The 22160-nt window shown below is 40.8% G+C and overlaps 1 protein-coding gene across 1 annotated transcript in view; it reads right to left on the reverse strand.

Moving 5' to 3' along the window:
- Window positions 1-22160, reverse strand: part of TPRN (taperin) — a 456868-nt gene that overhangs the window by 50515 nt on the left and 384193 nt on the right. The window lies entirely within an intron of this gene.

Below are 22160 nucleotides of genomic sequence, written 5' to 3' on the forward strand. Positions count from 1 at the left end.
CTAGGCTTACGTAGGCCCTTGGGCTGATAGCCTAGTACCTACCTATGAACCTATGTGTGAGTACCTAATTTATCGCTATTGCCTTTGTCTTACCTTCATTAATTTTGTATCCAGAAAAGATATGAAACTGTCTTAAAATGTTCCACAACACTATAATGTCTTCTTCTGCTTGTGTCAGGTACAAAATACCATCATCTGAAAATAAAGCCAGCTTTTCTTGATTACCATACCAATTATATCCTTGAATTTCTGAGTCCCTTATTTTCTTTGTTAATGGTTCTAAATATAATGCAAATTAATAAAGGGGAAAGAGGACACCCCTGCCTGGTTCCACTGCTCAAGCAGAAATTATCAGAGAGAAAGCCACCCACTTTAATTTTCACCTCAGATCCCTCATATATTCTCCTAATCAACCTTATATTTTTTTTCAGGAATTGCAAATGCTTCCATTGCCCTGCTCATAAAGTCCCAGATTACTCTGTCAAATGTTTTCTCGGCATCAAGACCCAACAACAACAATGGTATTTTCTTACATTCTGATTCCCCTCTGGATCGTCAATGTTCTGTTAATATTGACAGGATGTTTGCCTCCCCTCCACAAAACCACATTTATCAATATCTATCGGTTTTGGCATTACTTTTGCCACTCTTTTAGCTATTATAAACATGAACATTTTATAATCATGGTTTAGTATTGAAATGGGCCTGTATGAAGTTGGATCTGATGCAGCTTTTTCCTCACCCTCTTTAGGTATTACAGCTACCACTGCTTTCTTTTAGGATGGTGGTAGTTCTCCTTCTCTTAAGATATTGTTAAACAAAACCTTCCAAATCTTTATCATTTCTTTTCCTCCCATCTTCCAAACTTCCACAGGAATACCATCTATTCCTGGGGACTTTCCTGTAGATTGGTTATACATCACAATTTTTATCTCATCTCATCCTATCATTACTGTTAGTAATTGAGCCTATTCTACCTCTAACCTTGGCATATTAAATTCTTCCATAAACATTTCCATTTGTATCATTTCTTGATTTTCTTATTTCTCTGCTTTATAGAGACTCTCATAGAATTTCCAAAATATTTCTAATAACTCTAAAGGATCTCTTGTTATCTTCTTTGTTATAGGCTTCCTAAGTCTGGCGACAGCCCTTTCTATTTTCTGTTGCCTGAGTCGTGTTAAACGTTTTTGTGCTCTAGTGTTATCAAAACCAGTTGCTTAACAGCAATCTTTCTAAGCTTGTGCATATTATCAAGGTAATCCCTTATTTTCTGCCTATCATTCTGCAGTTGATCCTCTTCTTGTTCTGTGAGATTCCCCCTATTCTGCAATACTTTCACATTTGTCAGACCCCCTAAATGATTCTTGTTACTTCTTAACCATAGCTCCCTTTCTTTTATTTCCACCGTATTTCTAAACTCCACTTTAATTATATCCCACTCCCTAGCTAGAAATTTAAATCCTCTCTAACAGCTCCTGAATAATCTCCACTACCATTCCTTAAATTCCTCTCTTTTCAACAGACAGGTGGGAACGCGCCAATGTCTCATTTTTATTTCTGGCACATGATCTGAAATAGTTAATGGGTAGATATCAAGACCTTCAATTAAATGCACATGTTCCTGTGAAATGTAAATTCTGTATAGCCTAGCCCAGCTTTTATATCTTGGGGAGTAATATGTAAATTCACTCTGAACTCCAATTACTGATTTCACATCTTTCATGCCAAATATTTTCATAAATTTCTTCAAAAAAATCTACCCTCTTTTGTTATATTTTCCAGTCAGCCAAAGCAAGTCTCCAATGCCTTTAGGCCATTAATGCTTATCTTCAAATCACACAAATCTAATTCGTAATGGTCTGTTAAGTATCTCTAATCAGAAAACCATGCCCCTTCCACTCCAACCAGTACTCCCCCTCCATGCTTCAGTTATTTCCACATGCTTATAAGTTTATACAGAGAGCAAGTGGCTTGTGCATAGCCTTCCAAAACAGGAGACCAGTCCTTCAATAATACATCAACAAAGAGACCTTGAAGAATTTCCAATTTACCTCAAGGCATAACACCAAGCACAGTCACAGTTATTGAGAAATCTTTGTGTTCTATGCCTATGTTCCTATGTTGGCATCTCATCTGCAGATTAAAGCTATGTCCACAATAACACGCAGAACATTCAACCCTTAGTGATGACATCACCTTCCAGTACAGTATATTATATGCCTCCCCTTTGTATTTCAGCTTTCATGCATTACCAAAATAGTAGTAGTGATTTTAGGTGATTATATAATCCCAAGATGAGTTCAGAATCAGCAAAGTACACTTACTCACCATGTTTCTCAAAGTCAAGCTTGTTGTTTGGACAAAATAAAGAATGACACCCTTTTTTGTTGGGATTGTTACCAGAACCTTTTTCTTTACTTCCCCTGTCCTTGACAGTCACTGCCTGATTGCTGGGGCAGGTCTGCTGCTCACTACTCCAGAAAGGACTCAGCCTCATGTGCACCCAAAAATGTTTTGGGACCAGTTGAGAGCAACAGCCTGAAGTAAGTTGGGTAAATTATTTGAAACTTAGGTGTTGCTGTTTACAAAGCTTGATAGCTGAAATGTCACTGCCTATGTACTCTCTTGAATTTCCAACCTGGCAGACTTTTCCTGGTTTCAATAACCTTGATATCAATTCCTCCTTCGTACATATGATTGGAACCATGCAATGATTTTGTCTTGGTTTACCAAGTCTAGTTCGACGGTTCTGTATTTGAATCCTGAGCGCTAATTCCACTTGTGTACAGTCTTCTGGAATCCAGAACGACTGCGCCAGGTAGCACAGTCTCTGCCCTTAAGTACCTCCAGGACACTGGTCTGCTTAATATTTTTATGCCAGGTCCAGTCTTCCATGTCTGCTTGCTTTCTAAGGTTTTTTCTAACTTTGCTTCCAAATCCATCAGTTTCCACTCTAGTGAGCAGTTTTCTCTTTGAAGTTCCATAATGGCATTGGAGTGGTTCATGGGAATTTTGTCAATCTCATTTCTCTTTGTTACACTCCCCACAACAGAGTCTAATTTTGTGGTTTACCTTCTGCAGCTCTAAAGTATAAGCTGAAGAGACCTGGAATGGTTTCTTTGTTCTCCAGTATCCATTTTATGCTTTCCTTGCTTTATACTGACCTTTGACAATTGATTCACTACACTTCCGACCAGCAAAAGTTGCAGGAAGATATGTGCTGACTTTTGTAAACAATCTGAACCTTTTTTCTTCCTGGACTTTATTCACAGTTTAGACCTTACAATTTACTGCTCTTATAGACATTTTGCTTCTTTCTCAATGCTACAAACACTTTTATAAATGACCTTGTCAGACTTCACTGAGCCAGTTTGTTGACTAATGCTTTGTCATACCGGAAGTCATACTGCAAATTTTTGTGAGGTATCTTCTCCATCTCTAAGTCCTCATCACAATATGCAAACTTTGTCAGTAGGCAGGGTAGGCAATAGGAATAGCTTGGGCATGTGCTTGAGCCCACAGGGTGACCACATCTGTTTTGTTCTCCTGCCCTCCCCAACCCCAATTCATCTCTCTGAGCTCCAGCCCCTGTTAGAGCTCCATTAGAGAGATATCCAGCATGGTCCTTCCATCCAAAATAAGTACACCCATCCTTCTCCCCTGCCTACTCAAACTTGGGTCTCCTGAGTCATAATCAGGGCTGCCTCATTCTATGCTACAGGTCTGAAATTAAGGGAAATCTACAGCTGCAGAATCTCATTATACAGTTACAGATGTCCTGTTTCTACATTTAATTAATTATTCTGAGAAATACAAAGAGAGGGTTCAGGCAACTGTTCTGATTTGGCTAAGCTGAACTCTGCACTTCATTATAAAAAAGAAGCATGGTTTTCTGTTGTTCCTTATTGACCTGCCATATTTTCTTTCATTCTTCTCTGTAGTTACGGTTACAATTAAGTAGCAAATAACAGTCAAAGGATAAAGAACCTTGATGTAATAGCAGAAATTACGTAATCCAAGGACCACAAGGTATCACTACGGCTTAGAAGAAATCTAAACAGCAAAATGAACTTATCTTTCTTCACCTTTTAAAAGTAGCCTTTGCTTTAAATGTCACCAACATGCCACTGTTTTAAAGTTGAAAGCCATGTGGTTGTGATAGTCAGCTTGACCTTCCTATGGAATAACTATCTTTGAGCTAATGAAGAGAGTCATGAAAGCTGCACAATTTTTGCCAGTGACACCCACAAAATTAGGCATCATGGAGAGAACTCACACGCTGTATTAAAAAAAAAAAAAAAAAAAAAGGAAGGCTAAGCCCTTCAAACCACCTACAGCAGCAGCTGTCGTTTATATTCTCCATGCTTGAAAACTATCCATCAGGGTGACAGTGTAATGGAAAATATAGCAAAGAAAGCTAATAAGCTTTCACCATTTAAAAATAAGAAAGAGCAAACTACATGAATTACCTGATTCAAAAAGTCAGTCTATTTTAGTCTAGCAGTCAACGGAAGAGCTAAACATCCTCAAACCAATACAAGGTCAATGTACCATGCAAATATTTTCATGATATTTCCTTCTGTGCTTTCAGCTTTCATTTTAATTGTAATAAGTTATTACTGGCTTCCACATTTCCTCCAATAGAGGTCAAAATACCCTTGCCTCAGGGTGTCTGCTTGTTTTTGTTTTCATCTATTGTTTAGGTAGCAGGAAATGAACAGAAAAAGAGAAGGGAGAGGACAGAGACTAGTGCCTATTAAAGCAAAGAAAGAAGCAACAGATGCAGTCAGAAAAGCAAAAATTCAAGGTAAGGAATGGACAGGCAAGCCATTCAAGAAAATAAAACATTTGACAGATACTTCGGGGAGGAAAAAAAGGAGTAGGAGATGTATATATGAAATGTGCTGGGGATTTCTGCATGTTAGCTATACAATGGTTTTATTTGGATCTAGATGTCAAGAAGATGGGCTCACTTAGGGTCCAGTGCATGGGGAAAACCCAAAACAATGAAACTGTAAATAAAAAAATCAAGAAGTATTGTTTCTCAAAATCATTTCTTACGTCAAGCGCTTTCATCCTTTACAATAGCTAGGACTTCATCAGAACCATATCATGGCTTTATTTGGATAAATAAATAATTTAAGAATATCTAGAAATCAGTTGGGCACTGGACCTAAGCCAACAACGGCTCAGAAAAGAAAATAAGATGGCAGAATTTGATGGTGTTTTTGATTACATAGCCAGAGTACTGATCAAAAAACGGCTGTGGAAATGACCTGCTTAGATGTTAGGAACTGCAACATAATACAAAACATAGGGAGATGTCAGACTAGGTAGGCCAACCTGCAGATCAGAAACATATTTCTTAATGCTTAGATTCTTACATTTCTTAATAATTTAGAAAGAAAATGACTGTATACTCCATTTAATACAAATAAATTACATACAGCACTGGAATTACATAAACTGATGAGTAAAAGAGACAAAAATAAGCTAATGGGAGTCATGGAATTTTCACATGAAAGGAAAATAATATGGTCTACCACCATATTGAAATATTTACTTACTTTTTGACTGTATTTATTCTTTAATAGCAATGATAATGAAATCAAGTAATAATCTGTTAGACTTCAAGAAATACATATCAGTTTTCATTATAAAATATTGATTTATATATATATATATATATATATATATATATATATATATATATGTATATATATGTGCGCACGTGCACACACACACACACCTAAAACAACACTGGTCAAAATGCTTAATTCCTGCATAACCCTTTATTAATTAACTAATGTGAGATAAGACAGCAGGCTAATACTTGGACATTATGTATCAACTGGAAGTTTTAGAAAAAGCTAAACTGAAGAAAAACAAATTGCATTTGATTGTACTGGACACAGTGAATAAATGGAGGAGCTTCTTAAAGTTATTTGTTGAGGAGGTGAAAAGGTTTTTTAAAGGCCTTTGGAAAAACTATAAAACCAACATCAGTAGTATCAAAGGAATACCTGAAATTGCTTTCAAATATTTCACAATGCATTCAGTTTTGTTGTGATATAAAATAAGAAGTTATGTACCTACCATAACGTTCCATGTTAGTTGTCTTCTCTCGCCTTCTTTCTTGCTTGATGGGTTCGGAGCCGATCCCTCGGCTCCGACTCGGCACTTGCTAAGCTCGAGAGTCACTTTTACCAGCTCGAGGCAGCCCCATATCCCATGATGCAAGGCGGTAAGTACCCAGATCTCGTTTGCTGACAAAGGGCAATAGCACCAAGCATAAAATACTTCCCAAAGGAAGAAAGAAAACTTACAGATGGAAAAAGGACCAGGTCTGAATGGTCTTTAGCATCACAGTTTCTTATACAAGGTCTGTCCAGGCCAGGGGGAAGGAGGGAGGGTCACAAGAAAGAAGGCGAGAAGACAACTAACATGGAACGTTATGGTAGGTACATAACTTCTTAATGTTAAGTTGTCAATCTCGCCTTCATTCTTGCTTGATGGGACCGCGTCCCTAGCACCTCTATCCTGGGTGGCTCAATGGAACAAACTCTTGAGGACTGTAGAGCCAAAACTGGCTCTGTCCCTGGAGGCCAAGTCCAATTTGTAATGGGAAACAAAAGTGTGAGGAGTAGCCCAAGTGGCCGCTGCACAAATAGTGTCCAAAGGAAGTCTAGCTTGAAAAGCTGTAGAAGTAGCTAAGCTCCTAGTTGAATGTGCTTTAGGTTTTGAGCACAGCTGTTTTCCCCTGAGTATGAATTTCAGAGATGACCGAAGAAAGCCATCTGGACAAGGTCACTTTAGAAACAGGAAGGCCTTTTTATTATCCATAGGAAACAAAAAGTTGATCAGATTTTCTAAATTTTTTGTTCTGTCCAAATAATATCTAAGTTGACGGTGGACATCAAGATAATGTAGCTTTTGTTCAGCTCTATCTGAATAGTTAGGAAAAATACAGGAGATCAATGGATTGATTCAGATTGTTCTTTGAAGCGACCTTAGGTAAAAAGGTTGGATTAGTTCTCAAAGATACTCTGTCTTTGTGAAAAACCAAATAGGGGGGTCGAACCGAAAGAGCATGAAGTTCAGACACCCTCCTGGCAGATGTAATAGCCACTAGGAATAAAGTTTTCCAAGAAAGATATTTCAGGGAACAAGAAACAGCTGGCTCGAAGGGGAAGAATCAAGGATGTCAGCACTAAATTTAGATCCCACTGAGGAGGAGGATTCCTGATTGGAGGTTTTAGTAGGAAAATTCCTTTCAAGAAGGCCCTGCAGAGCCTATGGGACATAATATTATGATCTGCTATCCCGACATGAAAATTGGAAATAGCAGCCAATTGAACTCTGACTGTGGAAGAAGAGGAGCCTGCATGAAAAATCTCTGCTAAGAAGTCTAGGACTGCCTGAACAGGGGCAGTAAAAGGATCAATATTTTGGGCCTTAGCCCAATAAGAGAAACGTTTCCATTTGCTTGTGTAAATCCTCCTGGTAGAGGATTTTAGCGAAGCTACTATGATGTCTCTAACTGGGTTAGAGATCAAAGGAAGCCTGGCTAAGGAAGGAAGTGGAGCAACCATGCTGTGAGGTTGAGAGAAGGGATTGACTGGTGCAGCTGACCCGATTGGTGAATCAGAAGATCTGGCACTGGGTCCAGATGCCACGGCTGCACCAAAAGGTGATGATGGAGGAACGGGAACCAAACTTGTCGAGGCCAGTAAGGGGCAATGAGAATCAATTTGGCTCTCAAAGCGGTAGCTTTCTGGATCACCTGAGGGATCAGAGGAAATGGAGGGAAGGCATAACGAAGTCCCTGTGGCCAATCCTGGGTGACAGCGTCTCTGGGGATGGCCTGATAGAGGGAAGAGGCTGAAGAAGTCTGGACATTTGCTGTTTTGGCCAGTAGCAAAAAGATCGCAACATGGCCGACCCCATTCCAGAAAAATCTCTTCCGCTATAGATTGCTTGAGAGACCACTCGTGAGGCATGAGGATAGCTCTGCTCAATCTGTCCGCTATAATGTTGGTTTTCCCAGGGATATGCGTTGCTACCAGAAACCGATGAGAGGAGATCGCCCATTGCCATAGTCTGAGCGCTTCTCGACACAAGGGGTAGGACTTGGTTCCGCCCTGTTTGTTGATATACCAAACTACAGACATGTTGTCTGTGTGGACTGCAATTGTCCCTACGGGAAGAAAGTCGTTGAGGGCTTGCAACGTTAAAAGCACTGCTCTCATCTCCAGGACATTTATGTGCAGATGGTACTCGAACGGCTGCCACGTCCCATGAACCATCCTGCCCTGATAATGACCCCCACCCGATCAGGGAGGCATCCGTGGTGACAGTGGCTATCGGGGATGGGGTACAAAGTACCTGCCTTGGTGAACCTGAGGAGATGTGATCCACCAAGCAAGATGCTCTTTGCATGTCTGTGTCACCAGAATCTGGTGACGCATTGGAAGTTGCTGGTATGACCACTGTGTGAACAGCATCCACTGAAGAAGGCGCATGTAGAATCGAGCCAGGGAAGAAGAGTAATGGCCGCAGCCATGAGACCTAATACCTTTAGAACCATTCTGGCCTGTATTTTCTTGCTGGCCAGAATGATCCTGACATGAGTCTGAATGTCTGAAACTCTTTGTTCTGTAAGGGTAGCTGACATCCGAACAGTGTTTAAGTTTGCGCCTATGAAGGTAATAGACTGGCAGGGCGATAAGGATGACTTTTCGAAGTTGATTGAGATGCCCAAATGAGAACAAAGGTCTATTGTGTAATCCCTGGCTTGTATAAGCTGATGCCTGGTGGTGGCTGACAGGAGCCAGTCGTCGAGATACGGAAACACCTGGAATCCTTGACGTCTCAGGTGAGCCGTGACCACTGCCATGCATTTGGTGAACACTCTGGGGCTGTAGTGAGACCAAAGGGCAGGGCTCTGAACTGGAAATGACTGGACCCCAGCCGAGCGGAGAAATCTCCTGGAGCGTCTGTGAATTTTGATGTGATAGTACGCATCCTGAAGATCTATTGAGCACATCCAGTTGTCCTTCTGTAAGAAGGGCAGAATTGACTGAAGAGTGACCATTCGAATCTTGTCTTCCTGACAGACTTGTTGAGTCTGCTGAGATCCAATATTGGTCTCCAGTCTCCCGTCTTTTGGGGACCAAAAAGAACCTTGAGTAGATTCCGGCTCTGAATGGTCTATTGTAACTGGCTGAATGGCTCTTTTTGCAGTAGTTTTGAGATTTCTGACTCTGCAATCTCCCTTAGACCGGTGGTACATCTGGAAGGGAACTTGAGGAAAAGGGACTTTCCTCGAAAGGAATTATGTAACCCTTGGATATGATCGACTGTACCCATCTGTCTTGAGTGAGGGAATGCCAGGCTTCTGGGTACAGTGATAATCTTCCCGACTGCCTCCAAGGAGGGACAGCCGGGCAACACCTCAGGGATGCTGAAAGGGCTTGTCAGAGAGAGGCTCTCTGTTTCCCTGGTTTTTTTGGACCCCCTCTGCCTCTAGAGCGGCGTCTGTTGTTGTTACCCCCTCTGCCTCTAGGGGTAAACTGACCACGTGAATCCGGCGTGACTCCTTGGGATTTACGGAACCACATCTTCCCGCCCTTCTGTCCTTTGGGATAAGGTCTAGAAGGGGTGGAAAAACGGACTCCAACAGCAGAAAGAGTCTTGCTGTCCTGCTCGCACCTGGTCAAGGTTTCCTTCACCTGAGGGCCAAACAAAGCTGACCCATCAAAGGGAGAATTTGTGAAGGACGCCTTAAAGGGATCCAAAAATCACATAGCCGCATCCAGGCTTGGCGTCTAAGAGCCACACCTGTACCTGCGGCTCTACTCGCTCCATCCGCAGCATAAGATATTAGCCGCATGGAGGAGTTTGCAATGGAATTGAGGGTTCCTAGCTGCAAAGCAATTTTTTCTTGAGCCCCTGCAGCTGTAGGATCCTGAACTACTTCTCCCAGCTCCTTCAGGATATCCCTCTGGAGTCTGGTGAAGTGACATAGGTAATTCAGCGAGCATAGCAAAGGTCGCTGAGGAAAACATCCGCTTACCGTACCTATCCATGGTCCTAGAGTCCTTATTAGGAGGATGGACGGGCACGGAAGGATCTGCAAGTTCCTTTTGGTGGCCGCAGCCACCACCATGGCATCAGCGGGACACCCTTAGTAAGGAATTGTTTGTCACACGGGCAGTGATAAATTTTGAAGGCCTCCTAGGGACTGGCTCTACAGAGTCAGGAGCTGCCCACGCCTTCGTGCAATAACCTGCATAAGGGGTCGAAGGCGGAGACACCCAGGAGGTGGAGGGCCGAGATCCAAACGCCTCTAGGTATACTGACTCATCCTCAGAGGGATTGTTGGTGGGCCAGTTTCCCTCTGTTTCAAGTTCTAGGATGTCTGAGAAGGAGACATCCTCAGAGGGGATCTAGGGATCCCTCTGACTCATCAAAGTCAGTATCCGAAGTGACAGACTCGGGGGAGTCTACATGCTTCCTCTTACAAGTCCTCTTCCTAGGAGGATCTCCCGAAACATCAGGAGAATCCTCGGAAGAGAGGGAAATTCCCAATGGGGAAACCTGAGGCGGAGGATCTCTGGGTCCTGTAGCAAGAGAAGTGGCAGAGATGTCAACAGGTACTATAGAGGGAGGAGCTACGGGAACAGACTGCTGACTGATACCAGTGGCCAGTACACTCTTCATCACCTCGAATGCTCCCCTCCCAGGCAGGTCTGAGAGAACCCGCTCCGAAGAGCTAGGAACTCCAGGGACCACCGAAAGGGAAGTCTCCGAGGCAGATGTCGGAGCCGAGCTCACCAAGGCCGAGGCTCCAAGGGGAAGAGCGGGCTCGGACAAGGGTCCGATGCCACTCACCCCTCGGAGGAGACCATGGAAGCCCGACCACGAATCCCTCTAAGGAAGGTCTCAAGAGGAGATAAGAGTAGAGGCTGAAGGAACAGAAGGGGTATCCGTCCTCCAGCCGTAGCAGTAACCATTCGAAGACTCCAACTCCAAGCTCTGGGGTAGAGTTGAAGGAGGAACTGTAATGGGTGTGGACCAACAGTCGTCTGTTGAGACGGACTATGTAACATTTGGGCCAGTACCTGTGACTTAAGTAATCTACTGACCACTCTCTAGGTCATGATCTGACAACCTGGATGACCTTGAAGATCGGCTCCGATGGCTCCGTTACGATAGAAGAGGTGAAGCCGGGCCGAAAGTATCGGCTCCAAGGAAGGAGACCTCGACCTCTTCCTGGAATGAGCCATCGGAGCCGATACTATAGATCCTGTCGGAGCCGACCTCTCGGAGCCGACAGGAAGCCTCGATGTATCGGCTCCAGCCGGAGCCGATACAGCCACCAAAGTAACGGTGTCGGAGCCGATCGGAGCCGACACCGATGCCTGTGCCACATGGGTGTCGGAACCGATCGGAGCCGACATCGAAGTGGTCAATACAGATTCGGCACCGATAGCCATCGGTGCCGAAGGCTTTGTTAAGCCAGAATCGGCTCCAGCCGGAGCCGATCTCGACTCGGAGCCGAGGCCGCAGGCTTAGACACAGAAGCCTGGGCCTTGGAAGATTTAACTGATTTGGATGGAGCCGACTTAGCGGAGAGCCCTCCGGCTTAAGAAGGCCCCTAAGGATCAGTTTATTACGTCTTTCCTGCAGGACTCTCTGGCTGAAGGAATGACAAATAGCACAGGAGTCCTGCAGGTAAAGAGGGCCCAGGCAATACAGGCAAGAAGTGTGACCGTCTGTCAGAGACATCTTCTGACAGCACGAGTCACACTTCTTAAAACCTGAGACCCTCTCCTTTGACATGGTGCTTTACACAAACACACACACACACCAGTCAAAATTAACTTAAATAAAATACCAAAAAGGTATTTCTATAAACAACACACACACCCTAACAGGGGGGGGATGGGATGGGTAAATTTGACTAAAAAAATTAGAAAAGACAGGGATTTTCTGTCACAAAAGGTAAAAAATTAACTAATAACCAATAATTAAGGGTTTTTAAGAAAAAGGGCTTAAATATCCAAAGAGAATCACTTACCAGGAGCTGGTAAAGGAGGACCTCATAAGCGGCAAACGAGATCTGGGTACTTACCGCCTTGCATCATGGGATATGGGGCTGCCTCGAGCTGGTAAAAGTGACTCTCGAGCTTAGCAAGTGCCGAGTCGGAGCCGAGGGATCGGCTCCGAACCCATCAAGCAAGAATGAAGGCGAGATTGACAACTTAACATCAACCTGTTTATTTTATTATTTGACCTGACAATTTCAAAGCCTGCTCAGAAAAGTCACACAAGGGTAGTTCAGGAAAGGAAAATAACGAACTACATCATAAACTCCAGAGAAAAATATATTAATTGTCAAACTATATACCATCAGAAAAAAAAACAAAGCTTAGTAAGTAATGACTGGGAAAGGGAAAGATATAACACAGTGAAAATGGCTGAACTAGAAGGGAAAATATCTTAAGATAAATATATTAAAAATGGTCAAGTATATGGCTACCAATGGACAAAAAATAGAAATGAAGGCTGTGCTGATACCAAAAATGTTTAAACTAGTAGATTTACTTTGGATACTAATACAACACAGAAACTATATTTAAAGGAAAAATAGTGTGGAATATTTCTGACCTTCGATGCAGTTGGCGCCTTTTTTAGCTAACATAATTTTGCCAGAGGATTTTCATCAATGTAGCTAACAAATGGCTAAACAAAAGCTAGCATCATCTTATTATCCAGTACTTCATGTAACTCGTGCAATTTCAAGTAAAAAAAATGCAGACGGTAATTTGCCTTAATACTTCATTCATTCTACATGCCTGAGAACAGCAACTGTACTTTTCATCACTGAGGTGGAATTAAGCCTAAGTGGGTTAATGTTACACCGCCTTCAACTAAATTATTCTTAATTATGTTGTGTCTTGTGTCTTTCGGCTTTAGGGGTCGCCACAGCGGAACTCCGGTCCGCTAATGACTGGCAGTAGATTTTTACATGCCGAGTTGCCGGCCCTGACGCACAACCTTCAACGAAGCTACGCCCATTCACGCACATCTCCACACAGAAGACGCTTTAGCTGAGAATCGAACAGGACGTCTTACTGTGAGGCGACAATGCTACCGCAGCACCAATTAAAAAACAATACAGGTGTGCTTCCTATGCCTGCCAAATGAAAAAGCAGCTCATATGGTCTGTACTTAAAATCTCAAACACACCCAAGGCATTTAACCACTGTTAACTGTTTTATTGGTTTGTGTGATGAATGCTAAACTCACATTGATGATATTTAATATTGTTTTTGTACAGCGTCAACAACACATGTATTTAAAAAATGATAATAACACGGTAATTACATATAGTTTTATTCAAAACACTTAACTTTATGACATTGTAATGCATGGAGGTAGATTCTGGTGCTTGAAATTTTGTCCACCCTAATAGGTTTAATGCTTTATCGGGATTCAAATAGTGAGGTCCATACATATTAAATGACTTTGAATTGGGGTCAAAATGTTGCTCTGTCCTTCCATCCCTCCTCAAATTTGTCATTTTGGGAGAAAAGGTGATAAGTTAAACTTAGAAAATAATGAAACTAATTAGAGGTATAGAATTCTTTTACTTCAGAAATGGATGTTAATTCATATAATCTTATTTTGCCAACTTCTCACGTTAAAGGTAACATTTTAAAAAGTGTCTGGATAGTCCCTGATTATTTCTGATTTGTTCTTAAGTCTGGAGGAAAGAGTTCTGATCTATGGTGGGCACTAGATTTATTAGTCAAAAATGCAATGATTATTCAGAAGGAAGCAGAATGTAAGAAAATACCACTGTTGTTGGTGGGTCTTGATGCACATAAAGCACTCAGCAGAGTATGTTGGGATTGTATGACTAGGTCAAAAGAAGCATTTGCATTCCCTGATAAAATTAAAAGGTTGAGTATGAGGATAAATGAGGGATTGGAGGCAAACGTTGGTTGGGGGGGGGGGGGGTTTCTCTGATAAGTTCTGTTTGACAGGATCCAGGCAGGGGTATCCTCTTTCGCTTTTGTTATCTGCATTACATTTAGAACCACTGGCAATAAGGGACTAAGAAATTCAAGGATAGAATTGGTATTATAATCAAGAAAAGTTGGCTTTATTTGTTGACATTATTTTGTATCTGATAAAACCAGAAACAGGACATTTCAGTGTTGTGGAACATTCTGAAACGGTTTCACAGCTTTTTGCGATGCAAAATTAATAAAGATAAAACAAAGGCAACAGCTGTAAATTATGTACCCACACACAAACTGATTTAGCAATACCCATATTTATGGGGAAAAGATAAAATGAAGTACTTAGGAGGATTCCGTTATGGCAGATAAGGATATGTGGGAAGATACTAAACAAAAGATAATACATAAACTGAGAAACTGGAAGCTCTGTTTTATGGTTATGGATAGCAAGATACAAGCAGTGAAAATGTTTTTAGTCCCTTTAGTTTATACACAGATCAGGCATATTTTTATCAACCAAAAAAGTTGTAGAAAGCAATTAATAAAGAGTCAAAGGTTTTTTTATCTGGGTGTGGAAGATGGCAAGAGTCAAGTGGGATAAGTTGATCCTGCCAACAGAACAAGGTGATTTGGGATCACCTAATGTGAATGGTTATTTCAGAGCTACACATTTAAGGCTCCTATACATAGCACAAGCAGAAATCTATATTTCAAAGTGGAAAGGGATGATGAGGATCTGTAGTCATCTTCCCTGAAACTACCCAACCATAGCTTCTGTTCCTCCTCCCTCCATTCTGCTCTACTGTCTAGCTTAATAATCATCTACCCCTCCATCTCTATACTTAACACTTCATCCCCTTACTACTCCTCCTGTACCTATACTATATTAACCACTTAGGAGTTATGAATACTGTATTCTGTTCATCACATTGTACCTACGTTTCTGCAGTATGACCTCTGTCATTGTACCCAACTGCTTTCTGTATGATTTATTGTAATTTTTTTTTGCTGTACGATTTCTGACATTGTACCCAACTGTTTTCTGTATGATTTACTGTAAATGCTATCTCTTTAACTATTTGTTTCAGATGCAAATGAAAATGTCTTATTAATTGTAAGTAAAATGCAAATACTGACTGCGGAGCTTTTCTCCTCAGGTCTCCATTGAAAACGAGTTAAATGCTCAGCTGGACTAACCCGGTTGTAAAATAAATAAATAAATAAAATGAAACAGGGAGGAAGCTCAAAAAATAAGGAAAGACTGGGACTTTGAATGCAGATCCTTAAGGAGAATAACAATAAGCATACAGAATATTATAGTCATAAAGTAATAAAAAGTATTCTAAGCCAACATGGGAATGCAGAAAGGAGATTCTGCTGATATGGATAACTGATATTAGGAGTACAGAGAATAGGCAAGAGGGGGCTGCGATTTACTGGAGAAAACTAGGAAAGGAACCAAGTCATTGGGAGCAAATAATAAGAGAAAGGTAACAGAGTGGGAAGAGGCTAGGAATCTGTTTGGACTGCAGGCTAGAGATTGCCTTCCCTTTCAAGGATTAATGTTAGTGTACAGGCAAAATGAAAGGAATAGGGGGAACTTAAGTAAAAGCCCAGCACTGGTAGAGTTTATAGCAGAATCTAGAACTGAAGCTGCTGTCAAAAAGGGGATAATTAGTATGGCACATATAAAATTGCATGATAACTATAGGAATCTGTGACAGGAAGTTATAAAGAATTGGGAAGAGATATTGGACAGGCAATTCACAAAGAAACAATGGGATGATATTTGTATTGCCCCTAAATATGCAACAAAGTCTAGAAGATTTAGGATCTTTGCTTGGAAGTGTTTGCATAGGTATTTAAATACCCCCAAGCAGACCCCAAATAATTTTTCCTCAGGAAGATTGCAAATGTTGGAGGTGTGATGGAAAAGAAAGAGGTAATTGGGAACATATGTGTTGAGAGTATAATGAATTTAAAAATTCCATGCAGATACACTGTCAGAAATACTGGGTGAGCAAATTGGCATAGCTAAGTATTTTATCTGAGCAATGATACAAAATTGGAATTGCCAAGACGTAGTAAGGGCTTGCTGCATTTAATTCAGGTGGCTGCCAAAAGCAATTACTAGAAAATGAAAATGAAAGTCTAAACCAACTGTACTAAAGCAGTGAATACATTAACAGAGATAAAAGAACTGGAAGTGGGATCTTTAGAAAACTGTAGGAGCAAATTACATAGACAAAATGGGATTTGGGGGAACAATACATGCAGAATAAAGTTTTAGAAGAGGAATGAGGTTTAAGGGAAGGCAAGAATTGAATGAGCTATGTAATGTTTGACTGACAATGACAGTACAGAAGATTATAAGTGATGTATAATATATGCAACTGAAATATGTCAATATGGTTTGTTTTCATTTATATAAATGTATTATTGCCTGTATCATAAGTGATAATTCAATAAAGCTGCTTTTTGTTTAAAAAAAAATTTTAAAAATCAGAAGAACTCAATAACTGGCTAAATAGCTGGTGTCAATTGGGGTGGGGTTGGGGGTTCACTATGCGTCTGCCTGGGATGAAATGGTTGACCACAGCTTTCATGTTTTGGCTAAAGCCTTTGTTACACTTAAAGTCCATTTATTTTAGGCAAAGTCCATCTGCTGAACATTACAATCTGCTGGAGTCTTAATTCACAGCAAATTAAGGTTCTTGTTATTAGTTTGCCAGGAGTGTTAATAAAAAAGGTACCTGAAAGTGACACCCTTCTGTAACTAGAATGCATTCATATGTACACAGCTACAGAGATATAGTTTCAGATCAGTGAAAGCACTCTCCCTATTCCAGAGTTTACTGTCTAATTTTCAGACCTATTTAGTGATTCTGGGGCTGTATCAGTATTTATCAAGGATACCATCATCTGAGGACTGATATGGCTGCAGTGGTTAGTATTGTCGCCTCACAGCAAGAGGTTCTCCCATTCGAATTCTCAGCTGGAGCGCCTTCTGTGTGGAGTTCGCATGTCCTCCCCGTGGTTGAGTGACATTAAAGACATGCAGGTAGGTGCGTGTGCGACTGGATGTACTTCTTTGAAGGTTGGGCGTCGGGCTGGCAACTAGGCACCGTAAAAATCCACTGCCAGTCATTAGCGGACCGGAGTTCCACTGTGGCGACCCCTAACCGGGAAAAGCTGAAAGACAATTATTACCATCATCTATTCCTCTGGACCCAAAATTGGAATTCTTACAGGTTCAAATTACTCCAAACAAGATTAATTATCATTTCATAGTGAGTTATAAGACAGTCTATGTTCCCTACTGACCAGAATCAAAATTTAAATAACTAAGCCCAAATCCCCATTAATCCCAACATCTTTATTTAGGAAGACATCAACTATGTGTCAATAAACTGGGTGACCTACACCACCAACTATCGGCATGCCCATCACCAACCTGACATTATAAATGCTAACTCCGTTGAACAATTAGTTAACCACTCAGCTGTGGGCATTCTCGTGATCACATCCTCACAAACATGGGACATTCTTGCACACCTCTGTGTGTATCATCTTCCCCTGTTAAATCATACCACATATCAGTGACATTTTCCTTTAAAACTGGTATTAACCCCTTGCTTTTCAGAGACTTCTCAAAAGCAAGCCTTCTTCAATTACTAGATGACCTAAATAAATTCAGTTGTAATCCTCCTCCATTGGACCGCATAGTTTGAAGTTGCCACCCATACCTCGGACTTCTACTACCACTTAAATAATTATATTGATAAGGTAGTCCCCATCTACATCAACTATAAACTATTAGAAATGTAAAAACAAACCATACAGTTGAATACCAAGATAAATAAACTATATGACAAGATAAATAAATTATGTAATGCTTGTAAGGACAATATAAATAAACTATGACAAGATAAATAAATGATGTAATGCTTGTAAGGGGTCTCTTCATACCTACATTAAGAGCACACTAAAGCAATTAAAGGTTAACCTCATTGAACAAGTTAAGGAAGCAATGGATGAGGGGAAAAATGTACACTGCATCTCTAAACCTTGTAAATGCATTCAACACCATTTCACACACTAAACTCTTCCAACTAAATGTCAATCCCTATGTAACTCTGTGGATGAGAAACTGTCTGACAAATAGAACCTACAAAGTTAGGGTGGGTTGCTATACCTCCTCCAAAACACCTATCACTAGCTGTGTACCCCAGGATTCAGTTCTAAGGCCACTCCTCTTTGGCATTTACTTTGCTGAGGTCAAAGCTAATGTTAAGAGTTTGTGATGGACCAAGTTTACAGATGTGTGCAAACATGGTGTGATCATAAACTACCCAAAGGACACAAAACTCATCTAAGAAGGCCTGTAAAACCATGTACTAAAACTAAATGCAAAGAAGTGAATAATCTTTTCTTTTAGCAAGTATGACTCCCCTTGAAACTATCACACTGTCAACACACACAAGGAAGCTGATCTACAGTTAGGGATCTGGGAAACTATGCCGACGGTGATCTGTGCTTTGGTCACTACATACCCACTGTTGAACGGTCCAAGTGTTGTGTCCAGCTGCAGGGATGTAATCGATCCACTGTACTCAGCACTCATGAGACCGATCATTATATACCTGTAGAAACACTTGTCCCAAATGAAAAGAACACAACAATTTTGCACTAAATAAAATCAAGGGGGTAAAATCATAAAATGTATGCCTTGTCCCTCTTCTCAGTATTATACTAGCTACTTACTGATAGACAGCCTCTGCTCATGTCTAGAGTTTCAACAGACCCTGGTCTGTCAGACTTATTACATGCATGCAAGCCTTGTGGTACAATAAACACCTGCTCAAGGAATCTCAATATCTTTTGCAAAATAAATAAAACATGTTGGGGATAGGTTTATTTCACAGAGAATATCACTTCTATGGAACAGTCTTTCACTCCACATAGACAAGGCAATCTGAATGAATGAATGAATGGGTAACCACAAAGTCACCCCCAGTTTAGCACCCTAGTCTCTCATAGATAGGGAAAACATGAAAATTTCCAAACATATCCTTGTTTGCCGTATCTCCTGAGTCATTTGTATGCAAAATATAAGGGCTAAAAACTACCATGGGGAATGTAAGTTTAGGCTTCTTATGATACTCAAACATCAACAGCCTAGTAAGTACCTATAAACATATGAATATGAAATATTCATATACTATCCACTGAAACCAAAAATAAGCATGGCTCTCTCACTCTTATTTTCTGGTTCTCATGCTCCTCTCTTAGCTGCTTGTAAGCTGTTCAAGTAGGCAGCTCTAATTCCATGACAAGGCAGTCTGCCCTCTCTTATAGCCCAGAACCATCAGTACATCCCATTTTGTCCCCAGCCATGAAGCTGAGTAGCTTGGAGCTTTTCTTAGTCCTACTGATGTGCCCCTGCAAGCTGACAGCATCAACAGGCTGGAAGAGCAATGTGGCATTGTCTGAGAGAATGTCCTGCCATGAGTTCATAGGAAGACAAACCTGCTCTATCATCTTGCACCCAGCCAGGTTTCTACTCCCAGAGATCCAGCCTCTGCCACAGCTCCACTACAGAGAGACTCCTGGCATGCCCCCTTCCCTCAGAACAGGCACATCTTGGGTCACCTGATTCATAATCAGGACTTTATCCCTCTATGCCCCCAGTGCTGACTACAAATCTTCCTTTAACTATGTCAGGAAATTAAACAATAATGCTCAGCAATGTCTGGAGCTAGTCCAAAATAATATGGCTAAAAGAAACATTATCCTGTTATCCTGGCTAACAAATTCAGTGAAAATGCATCTGTTCCACAGATTTAAGAGTTTCACATCTCCCAAACAATTTCTGGGGAACAAATTCTCTCAGACCTGACAAAAGCGAAAAGCACCTCATCCATGGGGCCCTAAATAACATACATCGTTGCCTGATTATCAGTATCAAATATGGTCTGTCTGATCTCTTACATTGCTGCTTTACTCCAAGCCTCTCCACTGGTTACATTCCTGAAAACTAGAAAAGAGCCACTGTATAGCCATTACAAGAGGGTTGCCAAGCAACGAATGTTGGTAACTACAGACTCATTAGTCTCACTAGTGTCACATGTCACAGAGTGTATTATCTGAGACCTCATTAACTTGGACACTGCCAATCTCAATCTTGGATGTTCAAAGTCACTTTTGTCAAAGGCTGGCAATGCCTTTTTTACTTTATTAATTTCTTTGAAATAGTCACTGAAGCAGTGGATAACAATTCTGCAGTATATACAGCATTTCTAGACTCTCCAAGTCCTTTGTCTCTATTCTTCATGTAGATATTATTGATAGACTTTAAACTGAATATAAATCAATATATTGTGTAGTGGTTATGTGATAGTGGAATGCTAACCAGTTGTGTGATAGAACCCATGTGGTTACAGTCACAGATGCCATTTCTCAAAGGTTACCATTGGTGAACCGAAGGCCTCACTGTTGGGCTCTCCCTATTTGGCATATATTTATCAGACTTTCAAAAGAACACTCCTGACCTTTGATTATCTGTGTATGCAGATGATTTCAAATGAAACCCGAAAAAGGCAATATAGTCCATATTAGTAAAAAAAAAAATGTTTACATCATACTGTACGACAAAACACCCCTCTAATTACATGTTGTCTTAAGAGATCTAGCCATTCATTTTGATAATTCCTTAAATATTGACCATCATGTTGCTACAGTAGTTTGAAAAACCCACTGCATAGCTCAATTAGTTTCCAAAGAAATCTCCTCTTGATCCACATATATGCATATAATGCTCCTTTTGATGTGCTTTTTTTCATAACATATCACTAAATTTGAAAGACCTGCGATAAATGACCTCAAGACCTTCAGTTATCCTAAAAGACAGAATGGCAGCCCTCTCTCAGTATCCAATCACTTGCAGACTTACTCCATGAACCTATTAACTAATTTTCATGTTTGAGCTCACTTGCCATATCATAGAAAAAGTGATTTACTTCAAACTATCAAAATGTTGCGAGACTTATGATTTATTTACTCTCAGCAGGAGTACAGGACAGGTCCTAGCAAAGACATGGTTTTGATTACACTTATGGTCATAACAGAGAACTAAGCAGTCCTTGCTTCCCTAGTGAACTCTGTGGATTGTGACGACTGTTCATAGGGTCAGATGTGAGTCAAAAGCAATGAACAGATGCCTTGCACATATCTCATTACATTTTAAGAAATTGTCTCTCTGCTCTTTAATCATCTTGTTTTTAATATTTATAGTTTGTGGCCTAGAAAAAATACATTCATCCATCTACAACACGTTTTCCAACACCCACAGCAATAATCCACACTATGGCCATGAACCTATGGAGTCTCTAGAAATTCACAGCTCTTTATTGTTATTTTCAGCCACCTTCTTTCCCTCCCATGAGACCATAATCTTTTGAGCCTTTAGAAATTCATAACTCTTTTACTTTGTAATCTCAGAGTGAAGAAGCCTGATACAAGCGATGAAACAGACTGAATTAAGGAGACAACATATGCTTTATCCTGCAGAATACCCCTGGTAGCTTTACATGAGTTTTCTGCAGGTGCCCATGCAGGAAAGGAGACCATTATAACAACATACTTGCTGTACACATGTTAAACTAGCACTCTTTTAGTCTTGGATACCATATATACTTCTATAAGTCAAGGTGCAAATTTGAGACCAAAAAAGCATTAAAAAGCATTGTCTGAGATATTCATATATATGGGTAGTGCTAACAGTATATACTGCTAACAGATAACTCAACATCTACAAACTAAACACAGCAGTAAGCCACTGATTCCACCCATCCACATCCAATTTTTCCCATATTGCACATGGGGTCAAGGTGTCACTTCAACAGTGACAATCATCTAGAGCCAAGGTTTACACTGCCAGGTGGCTAGCCCTGCCACAGTCATTCTTTCACACCACACTCACGCCTATGGCCAGTTTAGAGTATCCAATCCACCAAATGCATGCCACTGGAATGTGGGAGGAAACCCAACAGAACACAGAGAGGACATGCAGACTCCACACAGAATGCACTCCAGAAGAGAACTGAACCAGGAAACCTCTTGCTG

The sequence above is a fragment of the Protopterus annectens genome, chromosome 16.part0 (genome assembly GCF_019279795.1).
Source record: "Protopterus annectens isolate FY-2018-M chromosome 16.part0, PAN1.0, whole genome shotgun sequence".
In the NCBI taxonomy this organism is placed as follows: Eukaryota; Metazoa; Chordata; order Ceratodontiformes; family Protopteridae; genus Protopterus; species Protopterus annectens.